This window comes from Cavia porcellus, unplaced genomic scaffold, assembly GCF_034190915.1.
Source record: "Cavia porcellus strain 051 isolate PalLab524CR breed Dunkin Hartley unplaced genomic scaffold, mCavPor4.1 scaffold_19, whole genome shotgun sequence".
NCBI classification, from domain to species: Eukaryota; Metazoa; Chordata; class Mammalia; order Rodentia; family Caviidae; genus Cavia; species Cavia porcellus.
The window spans coordinates 24,644,571-24,656,965 of record NW_026947502.1 but is presented as its reverse complement, the minus strand read 5'-3'; the positions used below and the strand labels follow the sequence as shown (position 1 = coordinate 24,656,965).

The following is a 12,395-nucleotide window of genomic DNA, read 5'->3' as shown; positions in this document are numbered from 1 at the left end:
AAATCATATTAACTCAATGCTTGGATTCCTGGGGTGGGAGAGTTCGTACCACCCAGGAAGGGATGAGAAACACACATCCCTCAGGGGAGAGCAGCCCTCCTACTCTGTGCAGGAACTGGGGAGGGGAAGGGGCTCTGGGTCCCCTGGAACCTGGATTGAGCTCTTATCTTCCCCTCCTTTCTCTCTGGTCTTCACTTTCTCTCTGGCCAGCAGAGGACAAGGGCAGCAGGCAGCTACCTGGCAGGTGTGGAGTGACAGAGGAATCAGGAAGCAGTCTCTTCTCTGCGCTGTCTTCTGGCTGAAAGAAAAGGTCTGGGTCTACTCCTTTCTTGGGGTGCTGAAAGACAAAGACTTCTTCCAGGAGGACTGAGAAAGAGCCTCCCCTTCTTTAAGCATGAGCTGCCAGGGTGCTGACTCAGACCCTTTCAGATCAGCGCTGAGAATCCTTGGCCTAGGCTGCTTCCAAACCCCCACCCAGTGGTTTTTCTCATGGCCACACAAATGCACACCATGTCTGCAGCGGAATCCCCCAACATATGGCCTCATAAAGATGCACATTCACATAGACCCACAGAAATGTATGCACTGCCCCTCGAGCCCACGTAGACACTGCTGTTATACACAGACAGACCCAAAGCCCATTATACACACAGTGGTGCACCTATGTGCTTCCACCAGGATGCAGACAGAAACATCAGCATGCAGATGCATGCACAGTACGAAATGGAATCACAGTTACCCCACTCACAAAGGCTCATAGCCACAGAGACACAGTCCTGCCCCAGGGATACCCTGGTGCTGCTTCTCCCATTAGCCATCCCTCCAGGACTACAGGTGGCTTTGAACTTGGCCTCAAGACCCTGAAGAATATTCTTCACCTATATGACACTTTATGCCTTCTCAGATTCTAGCAAATCTTATTTTGAGCAGCAGGAAGGTGTATTAACATGTGTTCCTTTCATGTGCATTTTGCCCACCACAGTGGGGCTGCATCACTCCCCATGATTCCCACCAAAGCCCCTCTAGTTAGGCAGTGCAGGCCTGATCATCACCATGGAAGGAACTGGAGGCTCACCAGGGTAACACATCTACCTGGAGTTACCCAGCTAGGAAGTGAGGTTAGAACACAATTTCCAGGGCTCTGTCACTACCTCCTGGGGACCTTCCTATTGGCCAATGGGGGTACGGAGGGGACTGAGCTGGAGAGAAGAGACCTGCTCTGGGTCCACCAAATTCAAAGCCTCAGTTCTCCTGTCAGTTCAGGGCTTCTCTAGACCTGGAGGCCTGGAACGCTGCATGCTGGAAAAGGACATAGGGACCAACCCTTATCTCCTTCTTGCCAGGGCTGGTGCTGAAGCATGGAGTAACCAGAGGATCAGTTAAGGAAAGCAGAGGGCTCTTTGCTGAAGAAAGCACGGCACCAGTCGCAGAGGTCTTTGCAGCCTCTCAGAGACACTTCTGGAGGAGCACCAAGCCACCTCATACTCTGGCTCTGCTAATCTCAGCACAGCCTGAATGCCTGTGAGCAAGAGAGCACCTGGGGCCACCAAAGCTTCTCCCCACAATGCTCTACAGAGGCAGCGTACAGGAAAATCACGAATCACTCCGTCTCACAGATCAGAGCCTCTGGAGGTTTTAGTGATTGGCTTCCTCTGAGCAATGAGAATGACGCAAAGTCATCAATATAACGTCCAACAGCTGGGCTTTTTGTGACCTAGGTACTTCTACCAGGCCTCCTGTCCTTTGGCCATACACCACCCTCACTCTTCCTCAAATGTGGTCCTGCCTCAGGGTCATTGCACATCTACTCCTTCTACTTAAAATGTCTCTCATCCCTTTATACATCTGACGAGCTGCTGTTTTTCCTTGAACATCTGCTTCAGGTACCATCTCCTTCATGAATATCTCTTGATCCCAAGCCAGTGGCCCCTGGGGTCCCCAAGGCACATGAGGTTTCATTTCCTGTTAATGTTATTACTTTGATTTTCATTGTGCTTTTCTGTGCCTGTCCCTCTATGAACCCTGAGTCCCTGAGGGCAGAACCATACTGGTTTAGCTCTATTCTGTCTGCCCAACCCCTAGTTTATGAAAGGGGTAGAGTCCATGTATGCTGAATGAAGGAACCAAATTTCTTTGCTCAGTGACCCAGTTGGCAAGTAAAATCAGATAATTACTATATCACCTTTGCTCATAATAGAGAGAAGCACAGTCTCCCAAGTGAAAATTCATTCATTCATTCAACAGTTATTCATAGCATATCTACCATTGGCCACATATTTAGAGACAAAGTAGTAGTTCATTTATTCCTGATGATGCCCTAGGACAGGTATTATATGCAGGTACACACACACACACACACACACACACACACACACACACACACACTCTGTATGGTGGAAGAGATGCCACCCAAGAGACATTCATGAAGAACGTGTCTAAATGAGAATACATGGTCAAGGGTATGACAAGAGGTGACAGAGATAACAGCACACCCAAATGCTACCAATTGGGAACTTGTAGCACAGAACAGAAAACTCTGCAGGGTAGGGAGAGAGACAGGACCAGATGTGCCCTGGAAGACTTCTGCCAGTTGATCTGGATGCACAGGCCATCTGTCCTATGGCCCTTGACATAGTGAGCTCACTAAGGTGATCTTGACAACACCATCCTACCATAGTTCCAAAGACCATAGATCCTTTTGCCCTGGAAGGTGAGCTAGCTCAGGGTGTACCTCCATATCTCATCTCTCCCTACTCTCCCTGGTATGGGCAGAAATGTTATGTTGCCCCCTGCAATTCATAATGTTGAAGTTTCAATGTGGCTGTATTTGGAGATGAAGCCTCTAGGAAAGTAATTCAGGTTAAATGAGGTCATAAAGATAGAGCTGTAGTATGACAGGGTTAGTGTCCTTCAAGGAAAAGAGACCAAGCCAGTCTCTCTCCCCTGCACACACAAAGAAGTGGTCATATGAGTGCAGTAGGGGACAGTGGCGGTCAGCAATGTAAAGGGAAAGGCCTTATCAGATGTCAACCCTGCTGGCACCTTGAGCTGGAGCTTCCAGTCCCCAGAACTGTTTTTAAGCCACCAAGCCTACAGCACTTTGTGATGGCTGTCTGAGCAGATAAGCACCCTCCCCAGGATCAGGCTGTGGTCTTAGAAGGCTCTGGAAGCAAGGCCCTCCTTGTGAGATGAGCCTCCAAGTCAGACTCTAGGGCACCCTCTGAGGCTGTTAGAGGGGAAGGCAAGGTGAGGCTGTCAGAGGCCTGCAGAGATCCTGCTAGCATATTGTGTTTGCTTGTCTGAGTTTATGCAGCACATGAGCCCTGTCCTTTTTACCCCTCCTTTCCTTTCCCTCTTTCTCTTAATTCATTTCTCCATTCCTCCTTTATTCCCTCTTTCCTCTCTTCCCTCCTTCCCACTGACTGTTCCCTCAGCCAGGCCTCTTCCCATCTTCATGGGGAATATTAGTTCTCCCCACCATAAATGCAAGTATATGGTGCCGGAGTATGGGATGCTCCTAGAACTGAGGTCCAATCCTGATTTTGCTTCTTTGCTATTTGATTTACAGCCTGATGAGCATATGCTCAGAGCCCTGCATTCATCTTCTTGTGCACTGCATGCATAACTGTCTCAGAGATCTCTGGGCGGGGTGGTAAGATGATGATTGTTAGGTGCTTAATAGGTATCTGGAACATAGGGTGGTGGCCTATGCTGAGGGCGGACTGCTGCTGCTCCTGAGGCTATGGGCCAAGTTTTGTGCTATGTTAGAAGGTATAGAAATAAGTAGGCCCTAGCCCTTCCCCATGGTTTCCATGTTTGTGCTTCATCTGTTTGATAGGAAATCTATTCTCAGGGTCCCCATCTGGTATTAAAAGGCTCAGATTAGTTAAGGAAGGGAATGTGGTTGGCACCTGATTATGTGCAATTCAGCACTCTGCTCACGGCTGTGTTGTACCATTTCCCAAATGTTCTGCATGCATAAGTCTGGCCTCCTCAAATAGACTGGGAGCTTTTAGAAAGGCAAAGGCCAAGGCTCCTCCTGCTTTGTGTACACCCCCTGCCCCATCCCTGTGCAGCTCAGCCTTGTCCAGAACATTCTAAGTATTCCACAAATATACACACTCAGATCGCTTAGGCTGGGAAACTGCGTCATCATCTGGCTCTGGGTAAGCTCCCTCTTCTCGTACTCAGTGTGTCTGTGGCTCTCACCTGTGAAGATGCACACAGTTGCTCCCGGGGTTGGCAATAGGACAGGATAAGATCAAGTCAAGGGAAAGGGTTTTTGTCTCTCTGTAAATACTCTGCAAATGACTTGTACTGTCATTTGCTCTGGGGCTTGGTTACTTAGTCATTCACTCAGTGAGTATTTACTAAGCAGCATCTATCTGCTGGGCACCATCCTAAATAAATAGGCCATAATGAGCAAGAAGAGGCAAGAGCCTCTGCCCTAAGGAAATCAGTAGTCTAGGACTATCAAATCAACTAGTCGCTACAGACAGAGTTCACATAAGGAAGAAAGAGTACAGGCTGAGGAGTATCCTGTAGGTGCTTGGAGAAGCCAGGTAGGTCAACCTTGTGCAAACTGTAAAGTGATGCTACAAATACACATAGGACTTTAGAGGTCAGGAAAACAAAGAAGCTAAGGTATCAAGTCAGGGAAATCAGATTTTAAATCCTGGGTTTGCTGTATGACCTTGAGCTAGCTATTTGAACTTTGAGAGCTTTAAGTTTACATATTTGCAAACAAAACAAACAATTACACCAACATCCACATCTGTAGCAGCATAAAGTTGACAGTAATTGTGATGAGAAATGTGCGGGCATGAAGTCTCCCCGGGGGCTGGAACACAGCACTGTCTCAAAAGCACTAATTCCTTTCATCAGTTTCACCTTTCAGTCCCTTTTTCTTGTACCTTTTCCTCCTTTTTTCCAGGAAAGTGAACCTTTGTGGGCGACTTGGGTTTGAGAGGTGCCTCTTCCCGACCAAATCCTTGTATATCAAGCATGGCCTCATCTGTCGAGGCTGATCACGTCCTTCCAGGGAGCAGCGCTAATGTGGGATGCAGGGGACATCGGGGAAGCCAGGATACAGACCCTTCTCTGTGTGTCCTGATGGCTGCATTGCCCCAAGGGATCCTCCTTCATGCTCCAGCACTGGCACAGTCTCCACTGGGGGCTGGGAAGAGTTCAGACAGAGTGCAGCCACCCACGCAGTTAAGACACTGGCAGCAAAGCCCTTGGAGTTACCCAGATCCTGCCTGCTGGGAGTGTGTGTGGGGGGGAGGGGGAGTCAAGAGAAGGAGAATACTCCTGGAGACCTGAGCCCTGAGTGCCAGCACTTCATGAATATTGATAAATAGCCCCCTGGGGCTGTGAGGAGGATGGGTAGTAAGGGGAAAGGGTTCAAACAAACATCAAAGCACCTGATGACAGCTGCAACCCCCACCCCAACCCAGAATAACCTTGCATGCATACCACACCCTCATACTTAGTGCAGAATTCACAGAGTTTGCTGCTCTCCCTCTGAAGCACATGCATGGCCACTTGGTGAAGAAGCCCCCTCCTCAGGAGGAAAGATGACAGGAAGGGATTTGATCCATTCATTCAGTTCAATGAGTAGCTCCTGTCTGGCACACTTGGAGCAACCTGGAGCTTGCGGGGCGCTGGGCTCACTACTACAGGGAGCTCACAGTCTAAGGGAGCAAACAGCAGGCAAAGAACTCACTATACTCTCTCAGTCACCACCAAGAAATTATGAGAATGACCTCTTTCCCTGTGCCAGCAAAGACAGAGCCCTGGCTCTGGCCAGAAATACCCAAAGTCTTAAGGAGAAACCAAAAGCTCAGCAAAGCTGGAGGTCGAGGTCAGCTTAGGAAGGTAAGGGTCAGGGTGGAGAAATCAAGGATGCAGCTGGGTAGGAGGAGCCCAACTGAGGCCAGGAAGGACTAAAGGAAGAGTCCAGGACTGAGAAGACGGGAGGTGGGATGAGGGTGGCCTGGGGTGACCATGGGGCAGGAGGGGGAAACTGAAATTGTGGGGGCAGTGAGGACAGCCATTGGGTTAACATTTCTTATCACTCTAAAGTGCACGCAAACAATGGATTCATCATCTCCTTGGGTACCTGTGCTTAGTCCTGGGTTTCATAGTTCTTACATTATACAATTATACCAACAACATAGCCATCCTGTACCATCTTCTTTCTAGGTGTTAGTCAGTGTCCGTTCTCACCTAATCATTTAATAGCCTCATAAGGAAAGCACTTTCATTATCTATCATTTTATTTCTGAGACAGGAAAGGCACAGGGAGGTTTACTAGAGTGCGCAGAGTCACAGGCAAGTCAGCAGAGGGTCTGGCCTTGGACACAGATGCTCTGCTTCAGAGCCCCCACCCCAAGTCTTCCGCCAAGCTTTCCTGCTGCCCTTTGCAAATGGCTTGTAGCTGTTTATCTAGGTAGGCAGCAGTTCACTGGGGGCACACAGGTGAGGTGTAATTTCAGGGACTGATGCAGAGGGGAGATGCACAGAGTCCCATCCTGGGGCCTCTCTGAGTTTGGGGGGGGGACTGCAGCCCCACCAACCAGCCAGCCAGTGGGCAGAAGGGGTCTGCTTTCCCTCCTGGGCCTCCACAGATAAGGACCTCAGAGGGAGGGAGCCGAGGGAGGAGGGAGCAGTGACCCGGCACCTGATGATTAGTAATAATGCCAGCCATGAGCGGATGAGGTGCCCCTGGCACTGCCTGGCCCTGAACCTGTCAGTGCTGCTCCAGCTCCCAGCTCTGCTGCAGTCACAGCTGCTGCCTCTGCCTGAAGAGGGAAGGCGCCCAGAGGCAGGAGGGGCAGAGGGAGGAAGGAGGAGAAAGAGTCATAGTGGCCATTAGACAAGGGCTGACTCCGGGTCAGAGTCTGCAGAAATGAGGAAATATAAAATAAGATATTCACAGAGGTTTCTTCTGTTATTTTCTGTGACCATTGAACTTGCCCTACAGTGGAGACCTGTGACATTCACTGCCTCAGGGACAGAGATGACAGGGAAACAGCAGGGTCACTCTCATGAATTTTAACTCACAAAGGTCTGATAAAACGTCTTGAATAAAGTGTGACCTGTTAGTGAAAGAGTGGAGTTTGTCCTTGGCTCAGGTGAAGCCTGCATTGATGTTTCACAAGGCACTGGAAGTCGGGCTTTGGTGGACTTCAGGAGCTGACTGCAGACATCTAGGAGGGTGGACGTGGCCCCCTCTTGGCTTAACAGCCCTCTCCTGGAAGGGACATTTTGTAGCTATGACCTGTGTGTCTTTGCTTTCCAGGGGAGCCCTGGAGTGTCTCTTCTGGGGGTGGAGGTTCAATAAGAAGGCTTTTTCCCCCTGCACCTGAAAGGAACCTAAGCAGAGGGACTGCAGAGAATCCCCAGAAAGTCAGTGAACTTGGTTCTGGGCTGAGAAACCCCACTGTAGCGCAGCACAGTTATCACACAATGTGCAGGAATAAGGTCTCTGAGGACTGCCTGCCTGACGCCAGTGGCAGGCTGCATACCCCAGGCAGAGCTTGCCTCCTCCCTGGATATCCCATAAACCCACCCCAAAACATGCAGGCGGTGTTGTGAAGGGGGCATCTTGGACTGACTGAGATTTCTATAGCACTGAGAAGGGTAGGAACTTGGAACAGAAATTAAAGTTCAGCCATTTAAGAAATAAGCAAAGTAATATTTGTGGCACACAAAGCTAGTTGACTGAAATTCTTAAGCCTCTTATAAAATGGTTCCTACAATGTCTAGATGGCAGGTACCACTCTCTGCTCCATTGTAGATTAGCAAACCAAGGCTCAGAGAAGTGATGGGATTTGCACCTGGCCACAAACATGGAGGGATCTGCAGAGTATAGGTTTGAATCCAGTTCTGTCTATCTTCAGAGGCCAACTTCTTATCCCATCAGAAAGGAGAGCAAGGGAGGCAGGGAAAGGAAGAGAAACAAGGAGAAACTACAACTTCAGGAGGGGAAAAAAGGTAGGGAAAGGAGATGCTCACTCCTCCCTCCCAGGGTGGCCACCCTGGGTCAGACTGGTTGACTCCAAAGAGCTTACGTTTTGGCTTAGAGGACACCACAGCACACAAACATGTGGCCTGGCCAGAGGAAGGAAAAAATGATACAGCAACTCCAGAAACAGTGACAGTTAGGAAGCAACTAGCCTCTGGGTTCCCAAGAACACTGTAGCTCCTCCCAAGCATGCCCAGGAGTTGGGAGGCCAGGCTGGCTGTCTCTTCCACTCACTTTGTACAGTCCCTCATTCTGGGATGCCACAAGATGCAGCTTTGACAAGTGGCTCTTTAGGCTGATTTTGGTTTCTGTGGCCTCCTCTTTTGCTGGGCTGGCCCACAATGAGGGGGCTGGGCACAGTAGCTGTGTTGGGGGGAGCTAATTGACAGTCCAGACTCTTACTCTCAGGGCTGGCATTTACATGGCACATTAGTATTCGTGCCCACAGCTCAGGGCTGTTCCTGTTCCGGATGGAGGATGCTATGCAGATGAGTATCACACTGAGATTGCTGTGCAGTGAGGAATTTATGTAGTCTGCCAGCAATCAAGGCCACCAAGTAAGAGGTGGCTGAGGAAGGCTGCTCAAGGAGCTGCCCACACTGTCAGTTCCTGAAGAATTTGCTACCTGAGATGTACTTGCTCCCAGCTAATTCTTCCAGCAATTTAGATAGCATCCACTGAGCCCTTGGTCTGCCCCTCTTACCCTATGATGGTCCCAGTGATACAGAGAGGTAAGGTGGGCAAGGGTTTGATCATCAGGAAGCTTACAGTCTAGTGGGGCCCATTTGTAGACAGAGGATAAGTCAAGGGTGATCAGTGAAGAGTTCACAACAGCCATTAAAAGAGACATCAAATTCAACTTAGGAGACAACTTAGGAGACAAGGTGGTGATGGGGGTCACCTATGTTTCAACTGAGCCTTGAAAGACAAAGGAATACACCAGCCAAAACACCACTCTCAACACATGACTTCAATCAGGGACCTCTTCTTTAACCAACTCCAGAAGGGTTGTGGTCTATTTGACACTCATAGAAATGTTCTGGTGGGCCAAGCTTTAATCCATCACTAACCACATTTATGGATTTCTTGAACTTATGGCTGAAAGGACTTGAAGAAGCAGATCCATCCCCATTAGGTGACTTGGTTCAATAAAACCGTGATTCATGACTCAACTTGATGGACTGAGTTCTCCAAAAGCAATTTATTCTTCCAATGATCTCCAGAGTTGCACCTTTCCTAGGTTTTATAGACAACCTGTGTTGGTCAGCTTTCTATCACCACAACACATACTGGATGTGATTAACTTAGAAACAGAAGTGGTCTATTTGTGATCGTGATTTTAGGAGTTTCAGTGCATGACTAGTTGACCACAGTGCTTTAAGCCTGTTGTTGCATATCATGTCATGAACATGAAGTGAAGCAAAACTACCTCCTGGCTGAGATGGGAAAGAAAGGAAGTTTCAAAAGGATATTTCCTCCATGATGCACCTCCTGATGTCTTATCAGTGTCTACTAAACTGAGGAGTATTCACACTTGTCCCTCAACATCAAAGGTAGACTAGTTCTAGGAACCGCTGCCGTTAAAAAAATCTATAGATGCTCAGGACCCTGATATGAAAAAGCACAATATTTGCATATATCCTATACATATCTTCCTATATACTTTTAGTCATTTCTAGAATTACCTATAATATACAATGCAAATTTTATGTAAGTAATTATTATCATTTTTTGGTGGTACTTGGTATTGAACTCATGACCTCATGCTTGCCAGGCAGGCACTTATGCCAGAGCTAAATCACTGGCCCTTATACTATATGGTTTAGGGATAATGACAAGAAAAATATCTTTAGTCTAGTGGGGACCATTTACAGACAGAAGGTAAGTCAAGGGCAATCAATTAAGAGGTCACATCAGCCATGAGAAGGGCTACTTGGAAATTGAAACCAAGATGCAACCATGGTAGTCCTAACCAGTACATAGGAGACTTCCCCAGCAATATAGAATTTTTGGTCCTCAGTTGGTTGAATCCATGGATGAGGAACCTGTGGGGATGGAGAGCTAGCTGTTCTTTTACAGCTTTTAGCAGTAGGGACTAGATCCAATTCCTCACCTAACATCTCCGAATGCAAGCTTCCAGAACCACACAGAGCCCCAACTGTCCCAAGTTAAGCATCTGGCAGGGTGGGAGATAGTCCTCACAGCTGGTGGAAATGCAGATGTAGGTAAGAAACAGAAACTTCCTACAGCAGAAACTGAGTAAGAGGAGCCAGAAAACCAGTATGGTTTTGATTTTTACCCCAGGATTACATTTTGACTGAAACACAGAAAGCCTTTATTTCTTGTTCTGACACAGAGCTTCTAAAATCCTCACAATTTTTTGAGTGATAAGGAGATGTGGGTGCAACTTTTATTCTGAAGCCATAGCCCTCTGTGAATTCATGATAGCTTCAGGATAGATATTTTACCAGAAAGATCAAGTCATAGTAAGATTGGGGTTTCAGCCTCATGCCTCAATGTTTGAAGAGATTGAGGCTAGAGATTGAATTAATCACCAATAATCAAAGAGTCAATCAATAATTCAATCAATTATGTGATGGACTATTCCTAAAGGTCCTTCCTATATCTTGCCTTATACATTCTTTCTATTTGTCTGTTCCTTTAAAGCTAACAGGTAAATATAAGTACAGTTAATTCCTAAATTCTCAGCAACACCTAATTTATAGTCGCCGTCAGAAGAACAGGAGGTCTGGGGCCTGCAGTAGAAGTGAGCAAGTCTTGAACTGGATGTGGTGGCTCATGCCTGTAATCCCAGCACTCCAGAGGCTGACGCAGGAGGATCCTTGTGAGACCAGCCTGGGCTACAAAGTGAGCTCAAGTTCAGCCTGAACTGCATAGCTAGACCCTGTCTAAAAAAAAAATAATAATAATAAGTGAGCAAGTCTTAAAGGACTGAGTCCTTAACCTGTGGGGTCTGTGTTAACCCTGGATAGGTAGTGTCAGGGCTGAACTGGATTATGGGGTACTCAGAATTGCTGCCTGAGATTTAGAGAACTGGTTGGTATGAGAAGAAATGAAAGAACTCTTCAAAATTATTCCAAAATCTCACAGCAAGTGTCCCCTGAAGACAAATCAGAAGGGACTTTATAATGCCATATTACCAAGCCTCTCATTTTACAGTGACCTTGGGAAGAAAAGGGTTTTGCTCAGGAAAACAGGGAGAGAGCAACAGAGAGAGATGAGGCTGAACTTCAAGACTGTGGAATGATTCTAGTCTAGCATATTTTAAGGTATTGTGACTTTTCCACTGTCACAACATTCTGTCCAGAACCAAACCCGAATTTATCCTTGGCTTCTTATGAAGCATCACATCATGGGCATGGGAAAATATTCTGTATTGAAATGTACTTATTTTTACTTGGTTTAAATTTCCTACAAGTGAAGTATTTTGTCTTTTCAGGGAAGGCAATCAAATACAGGGCTTCACACATGCTAGGTAAGTGCTCTACCACTGAACTAGAGCTCCCACTCAAGTGAAGTAATATTAATAAAATTTAAACTATGAGTATCTGGAGGAAGTTGGCATTGATCTGGAATTCAGATTAAAGTATAAATGACTGATATTACCACATAAGGACGATTTGGTATGCTTGTGATTAGGAGGAACAAAGGGAACTGAAGATGTGAATCACATCAGATGAGTTGCAGTTCAAAAAAGGAGTTCAGGGGTAGCTATCAGTGAGGGAGGGATGAAGGTGTACCTTCTTAAACAATAGTGTGAGTCCTGACTGAGAACTTCTACAAATTTCTTTAATCTCTGCTAGAATGCTATGCTGCATTCATTCATTTATGTGTGCATACATTCCTCAATAAGTGTTTACTGCCCACCTGCCTGTTCCTGTCCTCCCTGTAGGCATCAGAGCATAACAGTGACAATGAAAGACATAATTTTCCTGTCTTCAGGGACTAGGGAGCTTGCCAGGGTCATCTGAAAAATGAGAGGCCCAGTTATATGGAATTACATGGCATGATGTGTGATGGTGGTTGCACCCTGAAGATGGAGAGCCTACTGTACTAGAGCTGGAGGGGTCAACCTGAGATAGAAAGTGTCATCGAGAGGTGAGCCCAATTCTGAAAACCAAATGATAGTACTCACTCATATTCAGTACTTGGTGTGCATGAACTTGAGGTGAAAAGACAGCAAAACCCCATGAAGGAGTGGGCTGGCATCCGCAGGCACAGAGTGTTGGATGATAGGGCTGGGCCACAAGGTTCAGAGCAGGCCAGTGGGGCCAGGTTGAATGGGGTCTGTGGTCCTAGGTAAGGAGATTGGACTTCATGCTAAGAGCAATGAGAAGCCGTGTGA

The 12,395-nt window shown here is 47.3% G+C and overlaps 1 protein-coding gene and 1 long non-coding RNA gene across 2 annotated transcripts in view; one reads left to right on the top strand and one right to left on the bottom strand.

Annotated features, from left to right (window-relative positions):
* The window catches only part of Kcnip1 (potassium voltage-gated channel interacting protein 1), a 358,462-nt gene that overhangs the window by 220,106 nt on the left and 125,961 nt on the right, over window positions 1-12,395 (bottom strand). The gene's annotated exons all lie outside the window — the stretch shown is intronic.
* Window positions 206-4,144, top strand: LOC134471608 (uncharacterized). Its single transcript, XR_010041090.1, has 2 exons — window positions 206-310; window positions 1,344-4,144. It is a non-coding gene; the product is annotated as an uncharacterized LOC134471608 (long non-coding RNA).